The 6,265-nt window shown below is 39.8% G+C and overlaps 1 protein-coding gene across 1 annotated transcript in view; it reads left to right on the forward strand.

The window, feature by feature from the left end:
• AQP (aquaporin) overlaps window positions 1–6,265 on the forward strand; it is a 33,721-nt gene that overhangs the window by 1,404 nt on the left and 26,052 nt on the right. The window contains exon 2 of the mRNA XM_022832673.2: window positions 1,001–1,234. The gene's annotated coding sequence lies outside the window, so the exon portion shown is untranslated. The remainder of the gene's footprint in view (window positions 1–1,000; window positions 1,235–6,265) is intronic.

The raw sequence follows: 6,265 nt of genomic DNA on the forward strand, positions 1-6,265 counted from the left end.
CGTTTAGTTAACGTTACCTCAAAATACTAACTGCAAAATAAAGTAAAAATAAACAATTCCAAGAAATGTATTTTGTAGAAACTAAGTAACTGTTCTTGTTCGCGTAAAATTCACAGTGTGTTATGTCGATCTCTTTATAAATATACTAGACTCATAATCTAGGAGGCGATATCTCAGCGTAACTTATCGAGATGTATATATCCGGAACTATGGTGATCGTGACAAAAATTTCACGTTAAATTGGACGTAGAATGTTCCATATAGAAATATACTAACAAAAGTCAGTATTCAAGGTACTAGATCGTGTTTGGATATTTTCAATATGGCCAGTTTTTATATTGATTTTTTGATTCAATAACAATAGTATACAATGTCTATAGTTTCCGCAACTAATACTGGATAAAGCCTGAGTACCGCTTGTTAAACTGCACTTCCATTACACTGATGCAATATGACGCGTCATCGTGCTTCTCATTCATAAATTCAAGAAGTTAGCAATGTACAGCTTGATAAGGTGCACCGAACTATAGAGCATAGTAAATCACCTTTGCTGATTTTGATCGGAATTTTCAGTTTTTTGTTCACTACTGTAAAGATCTAGAAAAAAGCTACACCGTACGTATTCTATAGTTATATTAATGCTTTATTATATTAGATAAAAAGTTCGTTGAAAAGTTGTCGTCATGACTTACCTGCTGAAGGAAGCAACATTTACGCCACTACGTACCTATTCTTTTGCATTCTAAGGAATACAGCGGTTTCGGTTTTTTTTTTTATTGCCAAATACACACATGAGCACTTGTTCGGGAAAGCAGCGCTTGACAAAACTTACTTTTTCTCGTCGTTACAGCATGCTCTTTGTAGTATGTGAGCCGCCATATCTATTAATTCTTATTAGATCGGGTGTTCACGGATAGACAGTGTCTCTCTAAAAACCATGCACGCAACCACATGCAAAGACGCATTGACAAAGGCTTGAATCGTCTCTGTTCGTTTGCAGCGGACGCCAAGTTAGTTATGACGTATGAAATCACCTTTTCCACAGCTAAGGGCTATTGAATCAAGAGATGCCTACAGAACGCAGTAGGTAATGGTAAGATGTATGATAGCTGATGGATACAGACTTAGGCCACGTGTTTCCCCACGTGTGCTCCGTGTCCGCTTTACAGGTTCGTCCTCGAGCGGAAAGGTCTTTCACGTTGTACGACAAATACGAATCGACATGCTATCAAAGGTGAGCCCATATTTACATCAATAGCTATAGTGCTTGCTTGCACAACGTAATGGTGATTGCAACGTACACGCTTGAAAAGACTGATAAACCATATGTTCCAAACACCATTCTGTCCGTATAGTAAGAGACTTATGAGATTTTCCATTGAATTGTGCACCATTATTTTCTACTTTCTACCATTCGGATGTTAACTATTTTAGAATATGAGATTCCACCAAGTAATCTTCTATTCAAAACTTGTTGAGTTGAGATTTTGAAAAACATCGTGATCTGTAGGTATGGTAATGGCCAGCGTAGACGATCATAAAACACAAGTGCTCCTCTTATATTAAATATGGCTGTTGAACGGTAATTTTTTTGATCACCTAACCCAATTATTGTACACGTTACCCGTAATCAACAAACCAGGACTCATAAATCTATAGTCAAATGCAGGTGTTATTGACGTAGGCTTTTGCTTATAGTATACGTTTCAATATTTGCTTATGCCTGTTTGAACCGAATTTTGCGCCCCACTCACTAATGTGGCTGTCTATAATTACTAATAGAAAGCCTATTTTCATTGCAAACTACAACTCAACGCAAAAACGGCTTCGTTTTAAAAAACGTGTGGCACCCATATGCCCAATTGTTTACGTTATCAGCTTGACCAAACTGTGTGGTTGCATACAGTGAACCTAAATGTTAATACTCCTGTAATTTGTCTTCTACAAAAGCTCTTAACTCTTCGTTATTCAACTTCATAAGGGTTCTTCGATCAGGTTCATTTTTGAGCCCAAGAGTTTCTTGGCGAAATTTTTTGATGTAACAGCTAACGCAGTTTTCAGCAGTAGGACCATTTACCATATGCAGGATGCTCGTGTAATCCCAAGATGGAACCCATATTCATAAACCATTACAATTTTTAAATATTCAATGGCTCTGTACAAATTGTCTGCTAAAAATCTGAACAACTTAATTCGAGCTGGTCTTAAATTTTTAAGAAAATAGGCCGTTTCAATCTGTCTGCTAAATAAGAATCAAACAACTCTGTTCAAAAACCTCCATCCATACTGCAGAATCTTAGAACGATGTAACAACGAGACCAAAGGTGCGTAATTAGAGTCTATTTGGCGACCTGACCAGGCTAACTTGCCCTTAGCGGCAGTGGTATACGCGTAACATGGATTCGTATCAAATCCTGTTAACAGAACTTCGAAAGGATACGATGTGAGTGGGATAACTATCTGTGTTGGTCGTAACTGAATCTGAACTGGTTCTAACATAAATGCATCACATTAGCTTGATTAACCCAGTAAGAGAAGAGAGCGGCACAGAGCTCGCGGGTCGGACGAGCTCTCAAATACTTGAAAATCAGGCTAAATGACTATAAGAAGAAAAATTCCGGCGATGCCAGTACGACACATTTCATAATGATGGACTTTCTCGAGGATCTCACAGGCAGATTCCGAAACCACACAGTCTGACTACCGAGAATCATTCTTTAATACTTTAATAGATGCGAACCATAACTCGCCATAACTATTTACAAGGCCCAGGGCTAAATGATCAATGATAGTTGAAAAACCTGCCTTCAACCACGGTTAACTGTGTGCGCCAAATATATCTAAGTACTTTTTACTGATAAGGGCGTTCGACGAGGTAGCACAGTGGATAATGTCATTAACTGCTAAACTTAGGAACATGTGTTTGCTTAAATTTGAATCCGGGAATAAACACTGCGTTTTTGCTGAAAGCCAGCTATCTTAAATAATCCTAACGGCTTAAGTACCGAATGAAAACATGAGTGGAAGGCACAAGCCTCCATCCATTGCCATACGCATTGGTCTACAATTTCATGCCCCAGGAACCAGAATCTCTAATCCGCACATTTGAATTATAGTGTACTACCTCCACGTACCACAGGCCTCGCTTGGTTTTCACTCACCATCGGATTTCACTGTTCATATTCATGACATTCCGATTTCTTTTTATCAACATTGGGCCGAGAAACCCGCGTCCCTCTGCACCAGGTCTCCAGACCGATTTCAGGAGTAAAGAATCATATTATATAAACTGATCAAAAATTTACCGCTGGCTCTCCGTACGGTACGCGCCTGGTTACTTTTTCACCAAAAGCAGTCCTTTGCAAATGAGCTCCCGTTCCGTCACTTGCCCACGATGCTTGCGATGATGATGATAGATCATGACCTGACGAGGCTGACTTGCCCTTAACGGCAGTGCTATTCGCGCTCCCGGGTTTACTCCCGTTCTCTACAGACGAGCTAAAAATCAGCCGAATGCACAGTTGCTGCACGCTCTTCAAGACTCGTAGTTTGGTCACTTACATAAGTTGAGTCAAGCGCGGCTTCCTTTATGCGACAAAATTATTTCAGAGGTGGCTCATCTTTTTGCGACAAACCACATGAAAAGGCTTTTAAAAAAATCTCCTTCCAAAGGGGTCGCCTGAGCATTGCCGTTTCGTAAGAGGAACGGGGAGATTTGAGCTGTTTGTGTGCGTTAAACGAGCGCGGCTGTACAATCTGCTGAGCGTCGAGCTCGAATTTAGCGTGTTTTCTACGAAGGACAGCGAAATTGGTAAGTTTCGCTTTCGGCCAGAGCCGAATTAGTTCGTATGGTTCGAGATCAATGGCGGAGGCGCGTAACGCGTGACTGGAATTGCGGTTGTCATGGCAGGGCAGGCTGGGGTGGCCAGCTTCAGTTATGTTGGCATTGTGAGACGTAAAAGCGGTGCTGGCACACATAGAACGATAATCGATCAACCTGCTTGCTCGTCATTCAAAATGTAAAAATAAAAAAAATGTAAAAAGTTTTACATTGGTTACGGCACATGAAATAGCCAGTTCTAGATGTTTATTGCGGGGAAGATGGAAGGTTCGCGTTCTATAAAATCACACTTATATCTGAGTGTTGACTTAATAAGATCGGCTGTGTAATATCGGATGCATGCCGACATGGCATTGTGCGTCGGCTGATTGCGTACTATTACATTGTACAGGAGGGTACGTGCTGGCATGTTCGTACATCCATGGCTGTGACGCGTGCTTGCGTGAGAAAGAAGCTATAACTGAAAAAGTTGAGTGCGCGTGCTGCACAGCGACGCGAACGGCCACGATAACTACGTCTACTGTTTCAATAACACCATGGAAGGCTCGTTATTGTGGGCCTGTTGCCTCGAACACGTTGCGCGTTATTACGGCGGCAAAAACTGGTAGTTGTGACAGCGGGTGGTCCGCTTTGAGAGAGATGGAATCCTGCGCCACATACGTGCTAATAGATCATCCAGACGACCTGAGCTATATAGCTTGAAGGGCTAAACCCATTGAGTTGCGTCGGATATCGACCGCCGTACCATAACATCTCGCCGAAGCCATAAAATCCCGCATAAGCTCTACGGAGTGGTAACAGATGTAAATTACATTAGATGATTTTAGCGCAGAGCAAGCGAGTATTAAGCACTTGTCACCGCGGGCCAAAAACATTTATTGAAAAAAACATTGCAAGATCTAGCACGAAAAGCGACGGCCGACTGATAAATTTTAGTCATTTTTTAAATGCGCTGTAAATGTGCTGGTAGTCATGCCTAAGAGGATAAGACACATAGGGCAGATAGGAGATTAATATCACATTGTTTCCTGTTTTAGAGGTACCCGAATTAAGAATAAAAAGCTGATCAAGGTGTTAGACAAACAGGACGGGAATAACAGAAAAATACAAAGTAAATGAAAATTATGACAAAAAAACACAGGTGAGACTAAAAAGGCGCGCAAAAATAAATTTCTGATAATTTCAAGCTGCGTGCGTCGGCATAGTTTGGTGTATTTTATGCGCAGTTTCCTTCGACATCTTTGAAGATTTTTGTGATTGTTTCACTATGGTTCTCGTATCAATAAGTCCAATTCAATTCGCTCGGACTGTTGGTTCTATGATACACAGACCAATAGATCCTGATTCAAAATGATTATCTATTTGATTCAAGTAAAATTTGCATGAGATTTGAATATATAGAACGTGTACGGTCGTTTTGACCGTACACGTTCTATATATTCAAACATATATATAAGTTGACCCCAAAATTAGAAAAACGTACCATACTTGGTACGGAAAAAAGCTAAAGGGTAAATTATCAATAAATTTTCTATTTATAGAAAAATCTACGTAAGTAAATAGTGAATCCTCTCGATATGGATTGTTAATTCGTGCTGAAAGACGCAATCGAGTGAAACCATAGTGTCTGGTGGTGTACACAGTTTAAACGAATTGTAACCAATTAATAGGGCAGATTTCTAAATAATTCTAAGTTATTAGTCCGATAGAAAACGAGTGACCTTTTAAGAAAATGTTTACATTAGAAAATATGCCAGGATGCTTGTCGGATATGAAGGTGCAAATAAATAGTCGTGCAACTTGTTGGCAAGTATAATTATGATTATAAGAGATCTTGAAAGTAGTTCACGTTTTCTTCATGGTGAGAAGATCTGAAAGCCATTTCATGTCGAAACTATTTTTGTCGTTGAAAGCGTTCGACCTATTTCGGAGATCTTGGCATATCTTTAATGTCGATTATCGCAAACTATATTCATCTATAAACCCTCAATAACGCGAAAAAGTAGGGGTCGCTTATTCGAATTTAGAAAATGTTGAACGCGTTCGAAATGTATTGCAAATGTACTCTCGTCGTAGTAGTAGTAGTATAAGCATAAGTATCTGACAGGTGTACAGAAACCGAAAGCTGAATTTGGCAGAAACGTACCCGCCAGTAAAGTAAATTAACAAACACTTAATTCGCAGCAGTATTAATTATTTTGTTCAAGCACAGGAAGATCCTTCTAACCAAAAAAGAAGCCAATAAAGGGAGACATTTCCCACAAAGAACGAAAAAATGTGTCTCGCAGTTCCTGTGTAATTGAGCAAGTTCTACTGGAAGTTTTAAAGAAAAAGCCAGACATCTCAATATCTTCTACAAGCGTATATGACAAACTATATGTGAACGAAATTGCGCATTATATAGAAACAGTCTGTGCACTGCAC

Source organism: Varroa jacobsoni, unplaced genomic scaffold, assembly GCF_002532875.2.
Source record: "Varroa jacobsoni isolate VJ856 unplaced genomic scaffold, vjacob_1.0 scaffold_404, whole genome shotgun sequence".
Lineage (NCBI taxonomy): Eukaryota > Metazoa > Arthropoda > Arachnida > Mesostigmata > Varroidae > Varroa > Varroa jacobsoni.